This window comes from Sceloporus undulatus, chromosome 5 (assembly GCF_019175285.1).
Source record: "Sceloporus undulatus isolate JIND9_A2432 ecotype Alabama chromosome 5, SceUnd_v1.1, whole genome shotgun sequence".
In the NCBI taxonomy this organism is placed as follows: Eukaryota; Metazoa; Chordata; class Lepidosauria; order Squamata; family Phrynosomatidae; genus Sceloporus; species Sceloporus undulatus.
In genome coordinates, this window is record NC_056526.1 from 176324761 (window position 1) to 176348691 (window position 23931).

Genomic DNA, 23931 nt, shown 5'->3' on the forward strand with positions numbered 1-23931 from the left:
GACTGGTATTGAAGTCACCACCTTATGGTTTGTGAATGAGAGGCTGCAGTACAGGCATTTAACAACTATGCCACCAAGGGTCTTAAAATTGAAATGTCTGATCAGATTCCAAGACCAGTCATTTCTCCCTGGTTGAAACCTCTTTCCTGTCATAAAACAGCCATCTACACCCTCACTTGCCTTTGCTTCCTGTCATTAAGTAAAATTACTCTTCTTTATTTTGGGGAAGCGGGTTATGGGGTGTGGAGGGGGGGAGACCCTCACTACTACATAAGAAGAACTCCTGTAAAGCTTCTCCTTAACTGGAATGGACATCTTGAAGGAGCCCTGGTGGCGCAGTGGTTAAATGCCTGTACTGCAGCCACTCACTCAAAACCACAAGGTTGTGAGTTCAAGACCAGCAAAAGGGCTCAAGATCGACTCAGGCTTGCATCCTTCCAAGGTCGCTAAAATGAGTACCCAGATTGTTGGGGGCAAATTAGCTTACAGTTGTAAACCGCTTAGACACTGCTTAGGCAGTATGAAGCGGTATCTAATAGTCTTGTTTGCTTAAGTGGTTGAGAATTACAAGTCCATAACTGGCAGGAAATTATGTTTTGAGTAATGTACAATAGTTGCCTCCCCAAGGGAAGTGGGAATAACCAACAGGAAAGGCAGTGGACATTCGTAGGGCCAAAGAACAGATTTTCGCCCACTGTGGCTTTTGAAAATCCTGTTATGGTACCCACGTGTCCATCACTGCATAGGACAGCCCTTTATTTTGGGGATCTTGAGGACATGTCCCTTTAGAAGCCTGGTCCAATACAAGTCCTAGTTAAAGGTATGTACCATAAGAAGGAACAAGAGGAGGTCTGAACATTTGCATCAGCTGTCTCTACGAGAGCAGCTGATCAGACACATAGACTTTAATACCCTGATAAGGGGTATTGTGTATCCAATTGAACTGGAATGCATTTTCTAAATGTGCATATGTATGAATCATAGACTCAGAAGAGCCACAACATCATGTCATGCAGGAAAAAATAATCAAAGCACTCCAGACAGATGGGCATCCAGCCTATTTTTAAAAACCTCCAAAGAAGGACATTCCCCACCCTCTCCCTTTCTCTCTTCATTTTCTTTTATGGTGTCCACTCCTTTCCATTTGAAAAAGGCATGGATGTCCATTATGAATGTTCTAAAGAATTGCCATTAACTTCCTTTAGTCCACTTATCTTGAAAACCAAGCCTATGTAGCAAAGCTTGTCTTCTATCACCATGAAACATAATGAGTTTCACCTAAATTTTAAGTGCTAACTTTAGATATCCTGTAGGACATTATTACTATTGTGAAAAGACCAGTGCCTCCTGGGGGAATAAGAGCAGTTTGGCTTATGAGTGGGAAGTCTTTCTAAGCATTTTGCTTTGCTTTGTTTAATTAAGAAATCAACTGAATTCAGCCTCCATTTGACGGAAGTTGGGAGGATGCCATTTCAACACTTAATGTTTTAAATAATGTCACACAACCAAACTTTATTATAAGTGTGCAAATAATGTTGTTGTTGTGTTCAAGGCATTTCTGACTTATAGAGACCCTACAGTGGAGATCCTCCAGTGAACCTAACACAAGTTTTCTGGGGCTGAGGGCATGTAATTCATCCATGTCACCCAGTGGCGCGTCCTTTGGCGAGCAAGGAATCGAACCCGGCCTCCAGGATTGTAGTCCAAAGTTCAAACCACCACACAGTATGGCTGGCCTCTTGTATGTAATTCTCATCATATTATTTTTTCTTGTTCAAATCATCCTACACACACACACACACACACACCACACACACTGTGGTTCGGGCAACTGCACCACGGCCAGATATTTAGCAAATGGTTGAAAGACATGTTTCTCAAGTATCAGGAACCCTGATGAGAAGCACCACCACTGAATAATATGGGGCATGGTGATTGTTAGGTGGTCAGATCTGTGGACATAGTAAGCACACTGTACTACAATATTTCTTTTTTAAAAAGGTTTAAAAACATAAAACAGACAAAGCAAAACTATAAATCAAAAACAGACAATAAAAAACCCTCAATTACATTAATCTACAAACCTAACCCTAAACTAAATTAAACTGCGTTCCCCATCCCCCACATCCCCTATTTTCTTCCCCCTTAAAAAAACTACAGCAATTAAAAAAGTTAACACAACCAATTAACACTATTAAGGGCTGGAACCAACCAGCAAGTTAAGCTGCATTCTGGGCAGCTTGAGAGTGCAGTATTTACATGCCCATATCCCAAGATGCCCGGAAGCTGCCCACGCCAATCACTGAGGGTTGGCTTCAGCGCCAGAGGACATGGTGTTTACACACTGCACACTGCTTAGAGCACCCAAAAGCCGTCTGGGGTTGCAGACAGGCTACTTAAGGTGGCTTTTTACCTGCCCAAATAGGAGTGGATTGTTACCGCTCCTATTTGGGCCAGCTTCAGAGCGGATTGGGGCCATGGCAAGTGGTTTGCTGCGGCTCTGGAGAGACTGGCTTCTGGGGCCGCCCCATTCCACTCTTTTCAAGCAGTCTGTTCTGCCCCTAACATAATACAAATTACTTATATGTAAATGCTCCTAAGAGTTATGGCCTCATCAGAGCCTGAACAGTTAATCTAAAAGTACTGTATATACTCATATATAAGTCTAGAAATTAAGGTAAAAAAAATTCACCCCAAAAAACTGACTCAACTTATCCATGGGTCAATGTAAGTACTGTATCTTAACTCTTATTTAAAAGAAGGAACCATCTCCTGATGAAAAACAAGAGTATATATGTTGAAGCACCAACCCCCTCTACTCTCTTATCCATCCAATCTTAAGGATAAGCACATAGAGTTATGGCTGCTGGATTTTATAAGTTCATTGGAATTGTTTTGCTTGCTTCATCCTTTAAATCCTTTGCTATGTTCCCCTAAATTTTACCCTCGACTTAGCCATGGGTCATAGCAAAATCCATAATTTTGGCCCCAAAACTTGCCTTCGACTAACAGTATATATGAGGTCAACTTATAGTCGAGAATATATGGTAATTAGTTACAGTTATGTTCTGAATAAAGTAGTTGGTTGCCATTATACTTGTGGGTCTTTGTTTTGCTTTTTAAGATCTTTTACATTCCTGTTCAATGAGAATGAAGCCAGTTTTTTTGCTTAAATCTAATTTTGTTATGAGCATTCCTTTAAAATGAACTCTTGTCTGTGCTTTTCTGCACCCAGTAGATGGAGCAGTGGTTCTAGTTTCTCCTTCTTTTATTTAAAATGTGAAACAAAACTGGTTTGTCTTTCTTAATAATTTAACTTAGGACATTTGAGCATTTGGATTTATAGACAACTTACCATTCTTTACCATTTAGGACACAGGAGAAGCACTTAACAGTAAATAATACAAGACTGTGCATTCTCTTCACAAAACTGTTGCGAACCATCTAACTTATTTTTACATTAAAACATTGTGTTTTAAACAACCAATTTAAAAAACAATACAAAGCTTCAGAAAATATCACAAAGCATATGGATTACCACTAAAATAACCTGGCAATTGATCTGGAGTAGTTTTTGCTGAGTAATATTGGAGCTGTCTAATTTTCCCCCTTGATCCGAAGAACTACTTTCACACCACCTCTTGATCTGATGCTGCAATCTCATCTTCAAAAGTATCTTTGCCACACAGAAGCATCAGAACATTATCATACATGCTGCTTTAAGCTCCTTCAAGGTTTGTGCCTGTTTTGTCCTCCCACAAGTGTGTTACTGTTATAAATTCGGAGAGAAGAGACACTGTTTCTCCAAATCTTCTTGTATGCTACTTAATATGAACCTTGGCATAATTGTAACCTACAAACTCATTATGCATTTATTTGAACATGATCCATATTGAGTACTATGTGTGCTGGAATACGTGCCACACTTAATATTCAACATGTAGCATTTGTATAATGCTTGGAATTTATTCCTGACCATCTTAACTAAAAAATAGTTGAAGATCAATATGGATATGCAGCTCTAATAGTGAGGGAAAGCAACAAACAACCTGCACAAGTGATAATAGTTGAGTAGGAAGGGAGTTATGTGCCTTTCAACCCAGACTCACTATTCTATACTGCTTTCCCACTTCAGTTCCCTAGCTAATGCTTCATCTGAAGGATCATTCTCCCTTATGAACCAGCTCATTCTGTGAGATCTGCTGGGGAAGCCCTTCTCTTTGTCTCAACACCATCACAAGTATATCTGGTGTGGAAACTAGAGAGGGTCTTTTTGGTGATTGTCCACAGGCTCTGGAACTCCTTTTCCAGAGCAGTTGGACTTTCCCAGGCAATTGGACTGGCCCCTCCTAATTTCTTTTCATAGAAAAGCAATGACTTTTTATTCCTACAGGTGTTTGATGAGTGATGTGCTGGCTTGCTAATTGCTGTGTGGGGTGTTGGTGTCTTTTAATATATGTTTTAATCCCAGTGTTAATGTTTTTTTGTTTAATTGTGTTTTGTATTTTGTAGATACTTAACAATTGTTTTAATAATTATAAGCAGTGCCACCACTAGGGTTGGTTACTACCCACTGCAGTGCCCTTTCCCCTTTTCCCTTCCGCTGCCTTCCTTATCTGCCTCCAGCTAGTTTGCCATCCACGCCTAGTGACACCTGAAAGGACTGCCAGGGGGTGGACGCTTGGCAGTTAGGTGTGCACAGATAGAGGCTCCCTGTTTGCTCTCATGCGTGCACCACCCTTGCCTTTCTCCTGCTGCCCCTGGTTCCCTTGGGGAAGGGACAAGGGTGAGCAGAGAGGCTGGCAGAAGTGTGCACGCATCCACACCCTCACCTTCTTCCCCACTGACATTGACTCCTCAACAGAGGGAGCCCGGGCAGCAGGGAGGGCCAGCAGAAGCATGTGCCTTCTGCCACATGGCAGCCCTACCACACATACTCTTGCAGTGGTGTGAAGGGCCAGGCCAGATGTCACCCCCTTCTGAGATGTCACCTAATGTAGTCTGCCACACACACATACACACACCACACACAGCACACACACTCCTCTAGTGTGTCACTGATTATAAGACACTTTGGTCCCAATTTGGGGGAAGGCCAGAGAGAATATAAACAACAACAATTTCAGTCTCACCACGCAGAGTTGAAGCAACTGAAGGATGGTATGAGGGAGCAGTAATAGCAGCTCCCAGGCTGTTCCACACCATTGGAGGAGGAACACTGCTTCCCAGGAAATCTGCCCTGCCACGCTAAGGCAACCTGCTACCCTTGGGTAAGATGAAGCCAAAATTATTTTTAAGGTGGGAGGCTAAGGAGTGACAGGCCGACAGATTATGATATGTTTACTCACCTGAGGTGGAACTTTTTAAGATATATATATGAGCCCCCTTTGAGCCCACTAAGATGTCTCTCTCTCTCTCTCTCACACACACACACACACACACCAATTTGTCTTAGTATCATGATGATGTGACCACGTTACTCTTCAGGGCCCATCTACAACAGCAGCCTTTATTTTCTATGTCTGATTTATTAGTACTGTACGGCATGGGCATCAGAACAGACAGGATTGGGGACTCAAGAAAACTTCTTGCACCCAAGACAAGATAGCCTGACCTCTCCCTCCTGAATTGATCTAGCAAAATTGGACCCACTAGACTCCTATGAGTGTTATCTTCCTCAGGCATTATCAATTAAAGTTGTACTAATAATATTAGCACTAAGAAATGTTAGACAGCAAAAGCCCTCCACAATTAAAGACTAACTGCAAACTATCCTATGCATATTTACACAGGAGCAAGCCTGCTGAAACACATGGTGGGACACTCCTAAGTACATATTGGGTTCATAAGAGTTTTTTATATTTAGATGTTGCAGTGATATAGATAGGAAATTAATTTGCATTCTCCTTGATGGTACCTGCAGGTGACCAAAATAACAACATGCCAGCCACTGTGGAGAACCTCCTCTTAAAAACGTTCCACAGACCCTGACATGGGACCTGATTTCTACTTACTCTGGTTTCCTATTTCAATTAACATGGGGGAGATATGGTTGCTGCAAGCTATAGTTAATTAACAATTAGAAAATCCTGGTTTAATAAGCTGGGTTTTTTACAAAAATAACATGGTAATATAGACCTCCCCCCCTTATTTGGATATAAAACAGGAGATCAAAGTTTGAATAATCTCCTTCCTCTGGACAAGGAGAAGAAGGAGGAGACCAGTCTGAACATACTTTGGCTGTAAGAACAATCCATCATTGTAGTTGTATTTGAATGGATCCGTTATCCAAAGAGAGTGTTGACTAGATCAGTACAGAGAAACACAGAGAAAAAGAGGCGGCAACATTGAAGTGCAGTGTTTCTCATACATTCTCACATTTTCCTCTACTTCTTGTTATGTGAAATCATACATAAATTTTGTTACATTCAATTGGTTTACCAAGATTCTTCCAAATTAGCTGGTGGTCTCACTACAATTCCACAAGCCACTGACTGGCCATTGGCTATGATCCAGTTTTAAAGAAAACTAATATTCAGTTTGTAAAATTACATCAGTAATATAAAAAATTGTCCTTATTATAATAAGCTTTTTGGCTGCACTAGTGAAATGTCCCTTAATACTAATGCATTGATGTTCATTGAGTAATTCAATTCACTCAATGTAAAAAGCTGAATGGTTCCTGAAACAAACTGGGTTGTTCAGATTAAAGAATGTAATTGTCTTCCCTCTTTCTTGACCCCTTCCCTTTCTCCTCATTCTTCTGTATATAGCCTCCTTGGGGGTTTGTGAACATCCACTGCAGTTTCATTGATTCAGTTCATGTGGCAATACGCACACTCTCCTCTATTATAAATAATGTGTAACAGGATTTTGAGTGCACATAAATTGAAATGTGAAATTCAGATAGATACTGAGATACACGCATCAGATACCAAATACAGTTGTTATGCATCCTGTTTTTGACACTGAGATCTGCAGCTGTATGTTCCCATGATCCAGCTTTTTCACCTGTGTGTTAATGAATTTAAATCAGTTTTGCTTCTGCTTACTCCTTTGATCATATCCTATTTTGTTCCATTCTTTTCCATCCACTACACAATCCATTTTGTCACACCACAACTACTAGAATTTTCTATTTAAGAATATTAAACAGAGATTTTCAGTCCATGGATGAAGTGACCATATTGCCACTTCCTTATTCCGCAGGGACCCCTCCCCTCCACTTCACCACTACTGACATTGGTGGTGGTATAGCAATGGCAGGGGAGAAAAGAGACTTGAATGAGCACTTCCATTAAAAAACAAAGCATATTGGGGAGTACATGTCTGCATTTGAATCCAATTAGCACTTCTACTGCACGTTGCAGAGGGTGCTAATTGATTTCAAAAACAAGTTGTGCCTTCTCCATGTACCTGGTTTTTATGAATCTAGAATCTAGCGTTAGAAGATATCACAAGGGCCATCCGTCCAACCCCTTGCCATGCAGGAAATCTCAATCAAAGCACCCTGACAGTGGCCTTCCGTCTCTGTTTTAAGACCTCCCCAGGAAGGAAACTCCACTACACTCCAAGGAGTGTCTTCCAATGTCAACAGCCCTTACGTCAATAAGTTCCTCCCTAGTTAAGGTGGCATCTTTTTCCTGTAGCTTGCATCCATTCTTCTGGGTCCTTGTCTCTGGAGCAGCAGAAAAACAGTACGCTCCTCCTCAATATGACGCCCTTCAAATGTTTAAAGAGGGCTATCATTCACCTCTTCACCTTCTTTTCCCCAGGGCTAAACATGCCCAGCTCCCTCCATTCCTCATAGGACATGGTTTCTGACCCTTCACCATTTTAGTCACCCTCCTTTGGCAACACGCCAGTTTCTCAATGTCCTTTTTGAATTGTGGTGCCCAGAACTGGACACATTTCCAGGTGGGGCCTGGCCAAAGCACAATAGAGTGGCACTATTTCTCTCTGATCTAGACACTTACTTTTATTAATGCAGCCTAAAATTGTATTGGCTCTTTTTAGCTGCCGCATCACACTGTTGACTTATTTCAACTTGTGGTCTACTTGGACTCTAAGGCCCGTTCACACCGGCAGTTGGGACGTCCGCAGGACGTTCCATTTTAAAAAGGGACGTCTCTTCTAGACGCCCCTGAGTCTAATACGGACTGTGTCCTACATATGGCGCTGGCCCTTCTACATGGCCGGGGCCATATTGACGTATCGGACGCTGAGTCGTCCGAACGTCGCGCGGCCTAATGTGTCACAATGCGCCCTTGGCGCTTCGCGATGTCATCAGTGCGCCGCGGAAGAGAAGCTCCATTTTGGAGCTTCTTTTTTGCTCCGTGCGGGAGCCGCGCGGTATGGCTTGCGGCTCCCGCCGGAGCAAGCGGCGGTCTAGAACCCGCCTAAGATCCCTTTCACATGTAGTCTCATTCATCCAGGTGTCCCCCATCCTATATCTGTGCATTTTATTTATTTTTGCCCTAGTGCAGTACCTTACATTTCTCCATGTTGATTTCATTTTGTTAGCTTTGGCCCAGCTTTCTAGTCTATTCAGTCATCTTGAATTTGATCCTGTCCTCTGGAGTATTAGCTATTCTCCTAATTTGGTCTCATCTGCAATTTGATGGTATGCCCCTGATTCTATCATCCAGTCATATAAAGATGTTGAATAACACTGCCAGGCAGAGCCCTGTGGACTCCAATGGTCACTTCTGTCCAGGATGAAAAGGAGCCATTGTTGAGCACCCTTTGGGTTGGCCAGTCAACCAATTACAAATCCATTTAACAGTTACCTTGTCTATCCCACATTTTTACAAGCTTGTTGCAAAATGTCATGGGAACCTTGTCAAAGGACTTACTGAAATCAAGATATATCTATCCACAGCCTTCCCTTCATCTATCAGCTAGTAATTTTTCAAAGAAATAGATCAGATTTGTCTGGCATGACTTCTTTCTTCTGAAACCCATGTTGACTTTTTGTGATTATGGAATTTTTAAAGCAGAAGTACTTCTTTTGAAGGATGATTTGCTTGCTGCAGTCATACAAATTTAAAGGCAAACCAGAACGTTTTAAATCTCACTGTGCAAACTCACTGATGGATGTGAATCACCAGCGTGGTTCATTAAAATGCCGAAGACACCTTGCCTACCTGTTTTAAGAACTGGATCCAGTATACAATATACAGTCAGACCTCCATAGTCACAGATTCTACTCTCCGCTTCAACAATCCACAGTTTCATTTTTTTAAAAAATAGTAATTCAAAAGCAAATGAAATTCCAAAAGCAAAGTAACACTCAGATGAGCTATCCCAAATGATTCAAACATTAATTGCCATTATAAAAGGACACATTTTCTGTACCCCCCAAAAAAATCCACATTTCTGCACACACGTATAATTGTCTGCACAGAAAATGCTATTTCCTGTGTAATCAGGTTGTACTTGGTACCTATTCTGCACAAATTCACATAAACAGCAATTTCTGCCCAGAAGTATTATTTTCTGTGCATGAATTGCTGTTTTCTATGCAGAAATACTGTTTACCACTAGGCCATTGCAACCCACAATTCACATTTCTTCCTGGCATGGGCTTGAATTGAGCAAGATAAAATTAAAGTTGGAGCACTGGGAATTATGAGGAAGAAAGAGAAAAATAACCAAATTGGCCTATTAAGATTATTATTACGTTTCAGAAACCATACTTCACAAAAATAGAAATAGCATCAGGGCTATTCTCACTCCCTTGTCCTTCCTTAACATGAACAACTTGTTTAGGCTCTATTAAGCCTACTTCAAGGTGTGTTGGGGAGGGAGTGCAGCTTCAGGGGCTCAGCACATCCCCCCGAACATCCCTATAACCCTTCTTTTTATTTTGAAGCCCTCTTAGTCACTAGAAGCATAGAATCATAGAATCATAGAGTTGGAAAAAAAACCTCCATGCTATCCAGTCCACCTTGCCATGCAGGAACTTACAATCAAAGCACTCCAACAACGTGGCCATCCCGCCTTTGTTTAAGACCTCCAAGGAGGGAGATTCCACTACACTCCCGAGAGAGTGTGTGTTCACTGTTGACAGCTCTTACTGTCAGAAAGTTTCTCTAATGTTTGAGGTGGATCTCTTTTCCTCTAGTTTGCAACTATTGTTCTGAGTTTTTTGATGTGTTGGGGGGGGGCATGTTCCTGACCTGTCTAAGTCCATGAGGGGCTTTTCCCCAAACTAGCCATGGCTCCCAACTACTTGATGGGTAAAAGGACTCTGTTAGGCCTAAAACAGCCCATTGGGCCATCAGAGAGAAATCCTCCCTCATGAAAAAGTGATGAAACATTTCAAAAATTGGCCCCAAAATTACATACTTGGGTACAGGTTAGTTTCTTCAGCATTTTCACAAAAAGGAAAGCATGGTCTTCCCAAGACTAGTGGGGGTGTGAATCCCATCTTGTTTAGTTCTCCTTGCATCTGAACTGGGCAACTCTGGCTTTTGTCAGTTAAAATGCCTGTCATCATCACCACCACCACACCACCATCATGATCATCATCCCCATTATAACTCATCTTTTTAAACCCCTTTCCTCCAATCTGGGACACCAGCTTGAAAACTAAAATGAGTACAGTACAACACAGTCAAAAACATGCAAGATACCCTAATAGAAATAAACTATTGATAATATGGTTTATTTCCTAGAAGTAAACTGAAAGAGGAAGATTTCCCTACAGGTAATTAGATTCAATCAAGGAAGTCACAACCCTGAGTTTGCAAGATCTCAGCAAACCATTTATGGCAGAGCTCTTGAGGGTCTCACATTCATATGGTTGCCTATGTTGATGTCATCTTGAGAGCAAATAACACAGCCACAAGAACAAACCGTCAGTGTATTTTGAAAGCCATGCCCTCTGATGAGCGCTTAGGCTCTGTTTAGCTTGGGGAAAAGAGGTTAAGAGGTGAAATGATAACCATGTTTAAATATTTGAAGGGTGGCATATGAACCTGGGGCAAGTTTAGTTTCTACAGCCTCAAGATAGGGACACAAAGCAATGGTAAAAGCTACAGAAAAAAAATTCCACCTATACATCAAGAAGAACTTTCGCATCCGGTACAAGTTTTGTTACTGACTTTCAAAGCCCTCCATGGATTGGCCCCTCCTTACTTATCTGACCTTCTTTCTCCTTACATCCTTCCGCACCCTCGTCTTGGTAGTCAAGGTCTCCTGTCACAGTGTAGGACTACCACTGCCCTCCTCGCAATTCGTCCCTTCTCGCTTGCTGCCCCACTACTGTGGACCTTCTTCCCACATGCACACCTCATAACTTCTCTACCCAGTTTCAAAATGAGTTAAAGACTATATTGTTTAGAGAAGCGTTCCCAGGGCGAACCCTCTCTGACCCAGGAAGCCTCCTTTTAACCATTCATTAAGAAGCCAAGCCCTTCCTCCAGTCCATCTCTTGGTCCAGGCTCGGAGGTGGAGAAGATCTGCTGGACCTGATCCTATTCCCCACCACCACTCCCTTCTCCTTTTTGTCGTTGTCTTTTGAGTTGTAACCTGAGGGCAGGGAACCGTCTGACTAAAAGATTGTATGTACAGCGCTGTGTAAATTTACAGCGCTTTTAAATAAAGGTTACGAGAAGAAGAAGAAGAAGAAGAACTTCTTGAGGGTAAGAGCTGTTCAGCAGTGGAATGTGCAGCCTCAAAGTGTGGTGGGCCCTTCTTTGGAGGTTTTTAAACAGTGGCTGGATGGTCATGTGTCAGGAATACTTTGACTGTGCATGCCTGGATAGCAGAGGGTTGGACTTAATGGACCTTGTGGTTTCTTACAACTCTATGATTCTATGATACTATAATTACTTTAGTATCCGCAGCCAACACCAGCAACACTGGAAAACATAAAACCAACATGGTACATGCAAAAGTACTTGTTTTTGATGTCCACTGCTTGCTTTCTAAGCCATGAATTACAAGCACAGAATGATTTCCAAGGAAAGTCAGTATACTGGTGGGAACCCCAACATGGACTCTGCAATACACAGAACCAGCCCTGACTTAACACTGCTAGTTTTCTTTCTTCAAAACAGAAAAAATGGTGCCAAAATTGAATTAAAAACACACATACATCCTTATACTGACTTCAGTATAGGCTGACTGAGTAAGATTCAGATGCTTCAAACATTAATTGCAGAAGTCAAATTAAACTAAAAACATTGAGGAGGATTCAAAGGGGGAAATGGTAACTTGAACCATAAACCCTTTCCTTTAATTTAAAATTGTCTAAGATGGAAATATGAATAAAAAGTGGATAATTTATTCCTCACCATGAGTGGATCTGCAAATTCTTCCCATTTAGAAAGGACAGAAAAAGAAACTCAGCAATCAAAAGACTAGTCTCAAAACCTACAGGCTAAAGCTTGTACAATTACTTTCTGAAACCCCCTCTATTTATAATGACTTTAATATTCTAAGAATCTTGCAGCCATTTAAGGTATTGAGTCAGAAATATGTAGCAACAGGGATCCATAGAAAAATACAAAAGAACAAGAAAGCCAGCAACTTGAAACTGTTTTTATATTCTTTTAAAAAAAAAGATAATGGCAAGGACCAGATACAACTGGTAAAAAGTAATCCTGCCCACAGCTACCATCTGGGACTTCTGGAGCAAGTCCAGGTCAAAGAAATTCCACCTACTGCAAAATTGATTTGACAGGTGAATTGATATTCTATAAGAGGCACTAAAATGCTGGAAATTGTACCTCCCAAATGAAAACGTGAATGCTTTACCGAATCTGTGTAACTTTGCTTGAGGGTGGCCCCACACCATACTTTACAGAAGATAGCCTCTATTTGAAGTTGAACAACAGACCTGCTTCTCTGAAGATGCCAGCCACAGCTCCTGGCGAAATGTCAAGAAAAAGCACTTTTATAACATGGCCGTATAGCCTGAAAACCCCACAAAAACTATAGACTGCTTGAACCTGGTTCATTTTAGTGCCAGTCCTCATCCATTTAGAGATAAAGAACCTGGGTTGCAACAACAGGAGTGTAGTGTCTAGATCAAGGATAGACTTTGGTCAGACCTCACTTGAAATACTGTGTCCAGTTCTGGTCACCACAATTCAAGAGAGATATTGACAAGCTGGAGTGTGTTAATAGGAGGGCGGCCAAAATGGTGAATGGTCTGCAAACCATGCCCTATGAGAAACAGCTTAGGGAACTGACTATGTTTAGCCTGAAAAAGAGAAGGTTAAGACATGACATGATAGCAATGTTTAAATATTTGAAGGGATACCATATTGAGGATGGAGCAAGCTTGTTTTCTGCTGCTTCAAGGACTAGAATACAGAGCTATAGATTCCAACTGCAGAAAAAGAGATTCCACCTGAACATTTGGAAGAACTTCTGACAGAAAAAGCTGCTCGACGGCGGAATATATTGTCTTGGAGTGTTAGGGAATTTCCTTCTTTGGAGATTTTTAAACACAGGCTGGAGGGCTGAAGCCAGGAGTACTTTGATGTTTTCTTGCATGGCAAGAGGTTAGACTGGATGGGTCTTATGGTCTCTCCCAACTCCATGACTCTTGGATTCTATGGACTGCAAGAGTGGAAAGCAAGAGCTTTTCAGTGATGCACGCCAGCATAATAGACTGAGAAGACACACAGGTTACAGTCTTTCCCATTATGATGAAATATATTGAATTTCTGTCTTAATCTGCAACCTTTAGCTCCAGTGAATTGTACTCCCTTCTATGTCCTTTCCAGCCCTCTTTTGGCAAGTATGACTTAGCCTTTGCTATCAAGCAGAAGAAATATCCCCTCATTTTTGCTAATGTGCACAAAGTCATAATGGGACCAGTTATCCTTCTCAAAGATCATATTCTCACTTTATGTCTACTAGGCTATATACTCTAATATAGGCTGATTGGGTCACTCACTGTAGTGTTGCCATACATTGGAAACAGCTTGAAGGCACATGGCTGCAGCAGAGGTAGCTCATGAGGTCTGCTACCACCATCAAAGTTCTTTTAACACATAGTAACTTCTGATGAAACAGCAGGATTCATGTAAACATTGGTCGATACACATCTAATTACTGTATGTACTTGTGTAATAATCAACCTCACATAAGGGCAGGTTTGGGGGACAAAATTATGATATGACCCGTGGATAAGCCAAATATAAAATGTAGGGGCATGTAACAAAGGATGTAAAGGACTGAGCAAAGGAAAACAATGCCAAAGAACTTACAAAATTCCAGCAGCATAACTGTTTATGTTCACTCTAGGTGCTAGATAGATGAAGAGGGAACTATAGTAAACAGTTATATGATGTGTGGGTGGGGATGAGCAGTTACAGGCAAACTAAGGAAAGAAACACATATACACTCTCCATGCCCCTTTGAGGAGAAGCACCAAAGATCCTCTGCCACTGCCATTTTCCCACTGAACCTTCCTGGAGAGGATACAATGATATTTTAGGTGCCCCAATAATCTCTTGCTTTTACCACTCTACTCAGAAAAGGGGAAGGTTCTTTTTTATATATAAGAGTTAAAAGTACTGTATAGTACCTACATTGACCCATGGATAATTCAACCCAGGTTTCTTGGATCTATTGTTGACTAAAATTTCGAGATTTATACAAGAATATATAAAATATATCATAAAATATGACTAAAACATTCATACAATAGCAGATATGTACAGTTGAACATATGCTGGCCACATGACCACCTGAGCAGGCCTCGGACAACAATGGCTCTTCAGATTAGTAACAGAGATGAACACCACCCTCTCCAGTCGGTTACAGCCAGACATTCATGTCAAGAAACTACTTTTATCTTTTTACATTTTAACAACCCAAAAAGTATTTCATGTAGATGTTCTTGCTCTCATTTTTCCTCTCACACTCTGTATATTTCCATGTTGGTATGTGGGTGTATGCATGAGAATCCTTATAGTACCATCTATTTCATCATTACAAAATTGTTCTCACTGTATTGCATAACATGGCATATCTGGCATTTTTCAAACTGGTTCTACACAAGCTGTTTGCAATGAAATGGATTATGACACCCACTCTAATTCCCCATTACCCAACAACATCACAAAGTTTATGGTTTGCCTCTCCGTAGATTACATTTTAAATATGTCAGCAATAATCCAAAAGGATAATTCTATTTAATGATATATTCTTTTTAAAAGGAAAGGGGGAAAGAACATATTATAAGCTAATTACTTTTATGTTCTTATTAATCTACTCTAGTGGACATCAGATTCATCTAGGAAAAACATTCATCAGAAGAAATTGCACCTGTGACACAAAGTATCTAAAGTAAAAAAAAAAAAAGCTCACAGCAACTTAAACATGAAATAAAACCAATTCCCATTTATGATTTATTCAGAATAGAATTAGGTCTAAACTAGATTCATCAAGTCCATTTCATTCCCTCTTCTCTCTAATAAAAAGCCAATGGAAGAGAAGAATAGTCTGAATGAAAAGTCTCAAGGCAATTTTCATCTACATTCTCAAATACTAATGATAAAGCAATCCATTTTTCAAAGGAAATGTTAGTTTGGCTTTTTTCCTTTCTTTTCTAGTTCTCTTTTTTCTTAAATCAAATGGTTTTGTTTTGTTTTTGCTTTGACATGCATAGAAGAAATATTAAAAAGGAAGCTTCTTGTGTTCCCCCCCCCCAAGGGAGGGGACACATATAACTCTTGGGTAAACACAGACACTGAAGAATATATACAAAAGAGACAAGAGTGCATAATGGGTGAAGGAGAGAACAGTGGGCATGTCTTAATGATAATTTTCCCATTGCTTATCCATGAATGTATCCAATATAACCAGGAAAGCATCCAAGTCAAAAGCATAAAGCCTGTAGCCCATGGGCTAGATTTAGCACACAGGACCTTCCCATCTCACCTATCTCCCCCTTTATTCCTCCCTACCTGAGAGCCAATTAAGGATTTTTAATGTCTCAAATGGTGAGAGTGGAGACTTTTTAAAAGCCTAGTTACTGCAAGGGGACATTTTCAGGGAGGGGATCAATGGCGGCAGGAATAACATTCCCTGACAAGGGTGTACAATCCATGTAAAGAATGCACAACTGTAAGCCCTTAACTATGTCCCCTCATGAATACCCAAATTCTGCTCTGTATTCAGGAGCAAACAGCTTTAAGATGCTTTTTCCTGCCCGTCTGTTTCACCCCCAAATTAAAGATAACTGAAAAACACACAACACTAAAGAAAAACCCTTTTGCAGCAAGCTGGCGCCAGGTATATTTCTTGCTCCACGGCATTCCAGAGTCAGAGTGCCACCAAATAAAAGGCTCTGCCTTGTAAGCACATAAATATGCTGTGGGAAATAGCCCTCACAGTTTGTGCAAACTTCTTTGCTTTGCCTTCCTGTCAAAAGGATGTTCATAGGTTTTTAATATACCTTCAGCTAACATCAAAACAGCATCACAGAGTGCCCTGTTAACACCAATTAAACAGTAATTCAGAATCTTTTGGGTATTCACATCTGGAACTCTTTGCAGTTGTTCACACACACTGTAAAAAGGATCGAAAATGCAAAACGTACATTTTTTGAAAAGTCAGCTATTTTAACACAGTAATTTTAGTTATGCACTGATTGTGCCACCTTACGTTTTTCTAAACAAAAACTATAGCACAGTAAGACCAAATGAATGCATTATTTTCTTAAATTTATGCATTAGACTAATTGCTATGCAGATGCAATTAAGGAGATCTAAGAAATGCAAAACCATGATAACATATGGTTCTCAGTTCCCAAAATCTGAACCATAAAAGAAGATTTCACACTTTGGGCTGTGAGCATGGAATCCTGATTAAAAGGTTGCTAAATAAAGTTGCTTCCTATGTCATTTAATTCAGGAATGTTATCTTCTCCAAAAATATGTTCTGTCTGGTTCACAGAACAGGTAAGGGAAGTCAAACTAGCTGTTGATAATTTAAAATAGGTTTTTCCAAGTCCTACTGCAAAATCATTTGGAGACATTAATTATATTCAAATGTAATCATTATAAAGATAAGTATGCCTCTCAAACTCACAATTTCCCCTCTTTGATAAAGAGATAAGAAGAACTGCATTGCTCAAATAAAAACATATGATTGGGGGTGAGCAGGTATGAGATGTTGCATTGGAGTACTGTAGTTAAATGCAACAAAAGATCCATGGATGAACATAAAGAAGAGATGGGAGAGTAGAATATGCTTGAAAGATGACTGTGCAGACTGACCCAAAAGGGTCATCAAAATGCAATGCCCCTGGAGTGGCTGGAAGCCGCCCCCATGTGATTGCCCAGCACAACTGCCAGGAACCTTGGGGATGTACACCATCAAAACACCATGCCCACAAGCCATCTGAAAGCGGGCTTTTCTGGGCCATCTGTTAGGCCCCCTAGCAGTAACTGAGTATGAAATTAAATGTATACATTCAGTAACAGGTAAAAGATTATGGCCCATTACAAACGGGCTGTTTTGTGCATGCGGAGCGCACACTAGGGTTAGGAAGGGGCAGTGCTTCCGCACCCCCCTAACCCTAGTGCGCGCTCAGCACGCACAAAATGGCGGCAGCCGTTCCACACAGCCGCCGCCATGAGGACATCATGGCTGTGCTGTCTCTATAGTGCGCCCTTAGCGTTTCGGAGCTTCTTCCTGGTTTGGTTCGCTGGGCGCAGCCTTCAGACGGCTGCGCCCAGCAGACCAAAGGAGAAAGGGGCCAAGCGGCCCCTTTCTCCTCCTCCCCGCCGCTGCGGGGTGTCCTTGGGGCTTGAAGCCCCAAAGACACCCCTTTCCAGGCTGCGGGGAAGCGGCTTGTTCTGGCAGCTGAGGCCCCGATACACCGGGGAAAGTGGCGGGTGTAGCCCGCCCCAAATGGGCGGTCTGTAACCCGCCTATAACATTTTTAAAGGCTTCTGGTAAGTGACCCTTTATGGGCTATCTTTCATCCTCTTAGAATTATATTTTTAAATACTCATGTTTGACCCCTTCCAACTTAAATAGACTTCCTATAAAAATGTTCTGCATTTGAAGAAGCATGATGTGAGAAGTTGCTTGGAGGGGTGAGGCCAGCCATTTGTTTGTTAGACTTGAGCCCATCCTGGCTAATGAAAACTGTCACAGAAAGGCTGGTGCTGGCAGTTGTAAAATTTTTGTTTTTGTTTTTGTTTTGTTTGTTTTTTGAAAGAGGGCTCTCTAAAAGAAGAAACTGTAAAACGTTTTTGGGGGGTGGAGGGTGGAATTAGTCTAAGTGCTAGATTCCCACCTCCCTAGGTATCTATTAGCCACTCTCTAATCTCCCCTTTCTAAGTAAGATCACAGAATGAGTGGTGGCAAGACAACAAAGTTTATTGGATGAAATAGATGACCTGGACCCATCTCAGGCTTGGTTATGGGGCAGAAACAGCCTTGGTTGCCTTGATGGATGACCTATATTGGAACTGAGGCCCGGTACAGACTGGCACTATGCACCGGCTTGGGGCCAAAATTCGGGCTCGGGAGAGCAGAGCGTCTACACACTCCTGAGCCCTACCGCATTGCCTGGGTGCCATCTTGGCACACGCGCATTCAGATGGTGTGCATGTCAATGACGTGCCTCGTGCATCACATCCAATGGCACCCATTCTTTTCAGGGCTTCTTTTTGAGCCGTGCACAGGCTGCGGCGTGTGATTGCAGTGGCCTGCTTCCAGGGCAGAAAGGGGTGGCGTCTCACCATCCCTTTCCGACCTTCTGTCGAGCCCATTAGATCTTATTGGTCCTCCTGGAAGTTTCACTGTTATTTCATATCTATGACCATGGTATCTTTCTGGGTTGTTTGGTCAATAGCACCAGAGAGTGGCGCTAGCTAACTGTTGTTCAGCCTTTTGATCAAAGCTTGTGGGGCTCCACGGGGAGGGGTGTGTGAATACTGTCCCCTAACATTTTCAACATTTATAAAAAAGTTGCTATGAGAGGTCATCTGGAGCTTTGGGGTTGGATATCATCAGTAAGCAGAGGATACCCAGCTCTGTCTCTGCTTTACAACTGATGTCAAGCAGGCTGTGGTAGCACTGAATCATTGCCAGATGCAGGAAAGGACTGGATTTTTGTGAAAAGACTGAGCTCATTCCACTTGCTTGGAGCTGAGCCCACTAAAAGTGGATAATTTGCCCCTTTATCTCCCACTTGGAGATGACTCACAAACATAGGAAGCTCAGGGCCAGGGCCAAAAATCTGGCAGTCCTAGGTACAGTCCCTTCCTGGATGATACCACTTCAGATTTCAAGTAGAGAAATCACAAATTTGAATGCTTCTCAAATTTAAGCAATAGCAACTACTATTACCATACCACAGAGAAATATTTTGCTGTAGACTTCTTATCTACAAAGGGCTATAGTGAGTTAGAGATTTCAGGAGGTACAGCTCAAAAGAAAATGACGCATGTTACCAAAAAACAAGAGAAATTGGCAAATATGAGCATTAAATGTGTGCATGCTAATTATGTCTAAAGACTCAGATATAGAATCAATGACAAGATTCTAGATCAGCTACTTAGTTAAGCAACTATGTTGGGGAGGCGGTCATTGTCTTGCTGAGAAAGTGAAAGAATATGATTTGTCCAAGGTCACCCAGTGTGTTTCCATGACCAAATGGAGTTTGAAACCCTGGTCTCCAGAGTTGTGGTTCAATGGTCAAGCCACTATACCATGCTGCCAATCCTTAAAATAATAATTAGTATTACTTAAATAAATATACAATATGTTCACACCAGTGGAATGTCATTAAGTGTAACCAGAGGACACTGTGCTTGTTCAGTGTGATGTCTAGGCACTAAGTAATTGTTCTTGGGCAAATTCAAGATCTTCACTCAGGCTTCTGTTGGTTCTTTCAGAGCTCCGAACCACATTTATCCCAGACAGCACTTCAAATACCTGCAAACCAGTTTAAACAGAGGACGTCTTAACAGAGATCTGTCTTCACTAAAGCAATACTCTCAGCAAACCTATGCAGAGCATGTTTAGCACAGGGGATCAAGTTTGAAAACTTGAAGAAATACAGTCTTAAGGTGAAGAAAGGAATTCCAAGAAGAACAGCAACAATCAAATTGGGGGTCCAAATCCTGTCTGGGTCACTGCTTCTGTGTAGTCGAACAGCTATTTATATACACACAAGCCTTTCACAATTGATGGATTGAGCACATATTTTGTGCTCCAGTATTTATAGCTCAAGTGAGAAGCTGCCCTAACTTTAAAACAGCAGCACTGTACTCTACAATCATCCTCCCAGCCCCATCTTTTGAAGACAGCATTTACTTCATACTTCTATCACTTCAAGAATAGGATCGACCTTTTACATGGTCTGATGAGCTGCATGGTCTGACAATCATCTGCTTTGACTTGGTTCTTCAGGTTGAATGCTTTGTAGTAAGAGCTCTTGCAAAACCAATTTTCCCCTCTCTGCTTTCTCACTTTTCCACTGCAAATGTATAGATAACAGACATATTACGTGTTTTCACCTCACAAACATTCTAGACAGCACTGTTATGTTTAAATCTGCCAAACTAACAAAGGAAAGCTGCCGAATAAGAAGGAAATAATGTAACAGCCATATATTCTTGCCACTGCTTCCAACATTTTAATGAAGAACTTGGCACAATGTCTTTCCTAAATTCCAAAGTCTGTTCCTTTTTGTGAGAACTCAGTATGTTCCTTTGGGAAGTCTGGGTAGTAGTCTATAACCCCATAGGTCAGGTTTTGGTTTGCTGTTTGATTCGTTTTTTTAAAACAACAACAGTGGCCTGCATCATCAGATGTAGCTATGACAATTGAGATCCATTGTTGTAGCCAATCCCTCTAAAAACTACATCTTAAGTCAGACAGCACCCCAGCTGAAGATTTTCTGATTCCTTGTAGATCAAAGCACCAGGAAATGACAATTGCAATGCTCTCCTCCTCATGTGGTATGTTGAAAAAGGCAACTGGAAAGATCCTGTCAGAATCCTGTCACAGCTGCTTGTCTCAATACACCCCATGATTAGGAGAGCACTGAAGTCATAATTTCCCAGCAGCCAAATCTTAGTAACTCTTCTGCTGGGGTGCTGCTTGGTTTAGCAGGTAGGTTTTGGGAGTCATGTTCAGTCATTAACAACCATAAATAGAACTCCTAAAAGTTATGACCCAGCAAGTCCAGCTTACAATCTCGTAAATATTGAACAGGATGCCAGGCCATGTTTATATTTCACTTTCTACTGTAGTTACAATATGAAGCATGGCTAACAAATGGTAATATGTAGACAGTGGTCCCCATAAAAATAGATGTTTCTATTTTTAAGCAAATACTCCATGACATTCAGAAGAGTTGCTACCTAAGCAATACAGAACATGTGCAAAATTCTAAAAGACAAATGTAAATAATTGAATTAACTGGATTCCTTCACTTATTCTGATTTTGTCCTTGCACGTTTTGTTGTTGTTGTTGTTGTTGTTGTTGTTGTTGTTGTTGTGTGCCTTCAAGTCATTTCTAACTTCTGGAGATCCTAAGGAAAATCTGTTGTGAGGCTTTCATGGCAAGATTTGTTCAGAGGGGTTTCCCTTTGCCTTGCTCTGATGCTAATGTGACTTGCACAAGACCACATATGTTGAGAAAGTATGATTTTTCTAAAGTCACCTAGCTGAGCAGGGATTTGAACCCTGGCCTCCAAAGTCTAGTGTCCAAATTACTATACCACACATGTTACCTGTAAAAACAATAGACCAATTCCAATTGTTAGTCCTGGCAAGAAAGGATCCACTGAATCAATGGGAAATTTGTAAGTCAAGTCAACATATGTAAATTCCAGTAATTAACTGTAGAGACTAACACTTAGATTAATGTCTATAATTAAAAATTGATACAGTGGAACTTTAACCTTAGGACTGAAACCATTAGTGTTTGGCTTAGTAATCCACACTTATTGTACAACTTTGGTTGCCCGGTTTTAACTAGGTTGCTCTGTAAGTACTGATGTTAATTCATTTAATTTTATTATTGCCCAGTTATTAATATTATTAGGCTATTGTTATATTGTGGTCTCTTCCAGTTCTATGAATCACGATTCTATGATGTCAATTTCCTCTGTTTCAGTCTTACAATGATGGACTAAGGTTATAAGCAATACATTTAAGCTAAACTGAACTGAACTTTTAAAGAACAAATATAACATCCATTCAAAAGCTACTGCTTCTGTGTTGGAGTGACTGAGGCCACTGCACCAAAATAGCAGGATTCTGAACACAATGTGGGCAACACCTCACAGATTCAGCAGATGAAATACTACCATCCCAAACAGGAGATGCACATTAATATCTCTGCTTAGCCCTGGCCTCATTGCAGATATGAGACATGTCACTACTCCTCAATAAATGAAAAACAAGTGGGATTTATCTGTGTTATTCAATAATATACTTCCTACAGTATATAAATTAACAAGGGAATGTGACAAAGAGAGAAGGGGGGCCACAGCTCGGTGGGCAATATACTATATACCTCACATTCAGAAGGTCATGGGTGTGATTGCTTCTCTCTGGTTAAACAGATAACATAACAAGAAAGAAAGGCTGCTGCTACAGACTCCCAAAAGTTGCTGACAGCTACAGTAGAGAATGATAGCCTAGTTACAAAAAAAATAGTCCAATACAATATTAGGCAACTTCCAGGATTCATTAATGTAATGATTTCCCCCTGCCTTTTTTGAAGAGGAACAAATCAACAAATCAGGCAAATCAGGGATAGAGTTACAGCTTCATTCACAAAGTGCTCACAGCACACTATGTGTTGTCTGTGCAGTGTAAGTAGTCTGAGCACATAGCCACTTATTCCTAAACCAGGTAAAGATAATCTTGAGTAGTTTGGGGTGGGAATAAGAGGCATTCCAGATGGTGGAAACATAAATCCATCATCTTGCACAATTGGTTAGGCAGGTTAGGGCTGATAGGAGTTGCGATTCAACATCTGAAGCGCCACACATTTTTCTACCATGAGCTAGATCGGATTGGTTAGAATGAATTGTGTGGGATGTACATGGTCCCCAAAGCCTTTTTGGTTATGTGATTTGAATTTTGGACTACAACTTTGGAGACCAGAGTTCAGTTCCCAGCTTTGCCATGAAATCCACTGGGTGACCTTGGGCAAGTGACTCTCTCTCAGCCTCAGAGGAAAGCAATGGCAAACCTCATCTGAACAAATCTTTCCAAGGTAACCCCATGATAGGTTTACCTTAGAGTTGCCATAAGTTGGAAATAACTTGAAGACACAAAACAACAACAACAATGCTCCCCAATGTCCTGAGGTCCTGGTAAAATTATAATTCAGGCCTCCTGCGGTGGCTGTTCTGGACATTCAGAGCAACAAGGGGGGGGAACAGAAAGTAAGCGGGGGGCACCCACTGAAAAGAACAGCAACACTTTGGATACATTGGAAGATGTAAAGATCCTCCCATGACTCCTGCTTCTTCCTGTAGGATCACTTTCCTCCAGAGGATGCCTTTTTTCCATTTGTTTATGGCTATAGGGACATAGTCAGACACACCTTCAATGCCCCGTGCTCTCATAGACCCGTACATGACCATGGAGGGAGGCCACTACAAAGTGAGCCATAAAGGGTTTTTGCATGTGAGAGTAGTGAATTCCTATCTCTGCAATAACAACAGCAACCACCCCAAAGACTTCAGTTGGACCTAAAGCCTGAGCGTGTCACTAACAGGATGTTAGTTTTTATTTTAATCTATGTCATGAGTCTCATAGGATCCCCGGTTAGGAGAAAGGCAGAATATTAATTCAGTAAATAAACAAGAGTACTGTCTATGTCACTAACAGGATGGCAGCATTTGTTCTAACCTATATAGTAAGTTGCCTTGGATTCCCTATTGGAAAGAAATTGAGACACAGATTCCAAAAATAAACAGA

The 23931-nt window shown here is 41.2% G+C and overlaps 1 protein-coding gene across 4 annotated transcripts in view; it reads right to left on the reverse strand.

Annotated features, from left to right (window-relative positions):
• The window catches only part of CCSER1 (coiled-coil serine rich protein 1), a 915439-nt gene that overhangs the window by 754245 nt on the left and 137263 nt on the right, over positions 1 to 23931 (reverse strand). Inside the window, exon 1 of one of the 4 annotated variants that reach the window (XM_042468784.1) lies at positions 12766 to 12870. The exons of the other annotated variants lie outside the window; for them this stretch is intronic. The gene's annotated coding sequence lies outside the window, so the exon portion shown is untranslated. Of the gene's footprint in view, positions 1 to 12765; positions 12871 to 23931 lie in introns of those variants that run through there. 4 annotated transcript variants of the gene reach the window in all.